Here is a 2,980-nt window from a genome sequence, read left to right on the forward strand (position 1 = left end):
TGGACGCTTTCCGAATTCTACTATTATGACTAAGGCCTTAATGAATCATCCTTTAAAAGAATGTAATTTATTTAAATTTGAATATTCAAATACACAGCATTGCCATAAAAAATTCCTTTATTTTGTTATACTGATAGTATTTAAATTATTTTATCAAAAATTTCAAACAATTTTTCATGGGCCGTTCAATTTACTACCAAAAAATGGCTTGTAGTGACATCTGTGGACTGCTTAAGTTTCTTGATTTTTTTGTCTAATTTTCTATAATTTGGCAACACTGATGGTTGAAGAACTACTTATCATTTTCTTTGACCGCTCTCCGTAGATGGTGGATAGGACACCACATTGAAACAATGCAATGTCAACTCGACTGTTAGTGGGATGACTGTACGTATTCGTTGTGCCGTAAACCACAAAAAAGTATTGTAATAAATTATTATTCTCATCCATTTTGTTTTCTTTTGTTGCATCCTAATAAGGAAGCAATCTCCAAATGAATCCTTATAAAATTAATAAATCACAAACTTTACTTTTCACCACTTTTATTTTTGGTACAAGTAGGTCTGAAGAAGAGAGGTCTTCGTCGAAACTGGTAGGAATAATGTGGTACCAAATAAAACGATATTTGTGTTTTATTAATTTGAAAATGTAAAATGTGGCTCAAAGTTAGTACCAACAAAAAACATTAAATAAATCCAAAATAATAATTCTTGTTAACAATATCTCCCAAGGAAATGATATCACATAGATGTCTCCAAGAGAAGAAGCAATTTTTTGGGAAAGGAATATGGAAGTCTTTGGGTATTTTCAGGGCGTAAGACATATCATCGGCTGGCGTGATTGATCTTTTTATATACTAGTGGAACATATAATGAAAATGAGGCTCAATGTTAAATGTATCAAAAGTTTATTAATAAAAATATCTTTATAGTCATAAGTACATTTTATATAAAGTTTAATAACACATTTTTAACACAAACATAGTTAATATTTTACATATTGTGACATACTTGAAAAGTGACCCAAATCAATTTACATAATTTGACATTTGGAGAGAAGTTGTGAATTTGTTTCTTAAATTCGGTTGTAATATAGCTAAAACATTCTGGTTTTTAATTTAAACTTTTCCAGACATATATTTACAATTCAGAAGAAAAAACAATAGTTGTAACTCATTAAAAAAATTGTTTGACTTAGTCATTTCCCCAGTATAATCACAATACAGTTTATATAATATTTTCACTTAGAATCACCTCAGAGAATGTCTAGAAGCGGAGTTAAGGTGATTAAATGACATAGAAAAAAGTAGAATGCCTTAATGCATACCATACATACATAATCCATTTGGTTAGAAATTTCACAACAACAAAAATACTGCTAAAAATATTTCTGAAAACAGTAAAAAAAAATACAGTAAAACTAAAATTTTGTGGCCTTGAAAAGAGAAAAAAAACTGGTTATAACACCCTGACAATTGTTGCTTGTATGGTGTAATTCTCCTACAGTCAAATAAATGTGGAAAGCATGTATAATTTATATTAAAAAAGAAGTTCAACTGATCCATAAGAAAGAAAACAATTCTGCTAATTTAACCTATTATAAATATTTACATACATAAATATAGATGCACTTATCTCATTGAAACATCTAAAGATATAAATAATTCAACTGTCTACATTTCAAATGGCGTGGATACAAGTAAATTGCGATGTCATAACTTGATCAAATTCAAAAATTGCCTTGCAATAACAATAGATGTGATTAAACACTTTTGTGTGATTGTAACATGACTAAACAACATTTCAAATGGTCCAAAATGGATTCAAATGTCTTTGGTTTTAATAATGATCCATCAAAATTTACACTTTTGAAAAGGTAAGCATGTAAAGGTAAATTTGAAAAATTCATATCTAAAAAAATATGCATATAAAATATATAAGATTTTTTAAAATACTAGAATCTATTAAAAACCTGTTTATATTTCTTCAGGTAAAATCTGTTCTTTATATTAAGAACAAACACCATTTAATAAATAGCACCATTCTACTCAGAGTAAATACATTTGTTTTTAGGCTCTACTAAACTAGACTTAAAATAATCATAAAAGCAATTTTTATTGCACATAATACATACGAGATATAAAAAAGGTTATAAATAAGGCCGGGGACTTCACAGGGGATGAGAAATGGATTTTGTAAAAATGTTTGTTTGACTAATAGTAAATACTTAAAAAGAGCAAGATTGAAAATGTTACATATTCGTAAATAGCCCTTTTAACAAACTTTGTCTCTTGTTACAATATAATTGTAAGTACTTACAGGGACCATATTTTTTTGTTGCCATAATCAAATTTGTTGTTTTAATTTCGAGGGTCAGTTAAAACAATGCCCCTTCAGATAAATCGGAAATATAAAAAAGTACATAAAATTACAATACCAACATGATTCCATATGACCTACGTAAAAAATATTTGTGATTTTTTTCCATAAATTTCAGTCATTTTGAGATGATGACAGATATTTTAAGACAATGTTTTATACTGCAGTGATAAAATATTGAGCAGAAAATTTCAATCTCCAAAAGTCCAATATTATAAATTTCTTATTAGTTTGGCCAGTTTTTGCGTACATACATGCATTTAAACATATATTCTCGTAAACCTATTGGCAGTCTGCCATCTCTCTCTGCATAGAGAATATGTACACATACAATATTATGATAACACGATTGATTACATACGTAAAAGGTAAAAGCGAGATAGGTACATGTTTTGACTATAATATTTAAGTTCAAAATGCCCAAAGAGAGCAAATTTAGCAAAAAACAGTGTATAATTCATACAACGCTCACGATAAAGCAACAACTCATATCCCATACGATGCAATACAAAGGGGACAATAAAAAATGCATGTCTGTTGAATTTATGAACTGTGAGTCATAATGACCAATTACCATTTTCGTATTTCTTGATATTTCTTAG

This window comes from Brachycentrus maculatus, unplaced genomic scaffold (assembly GCF_059751285.1).
Source record: "Brachycentrus maculatus isolate JH-2025_06_01 unplaced genomic scaffold, ASM5975128v1 h1tg000653l, whole genome shotgun sequence".
Classification (NCBI taxonomy): Eukaryota; Metazoa; Arthropoda; class Insecta; order Trichoptera; family Brachycentridae; genus Brachycentrus; species Brachycentrus maculatus.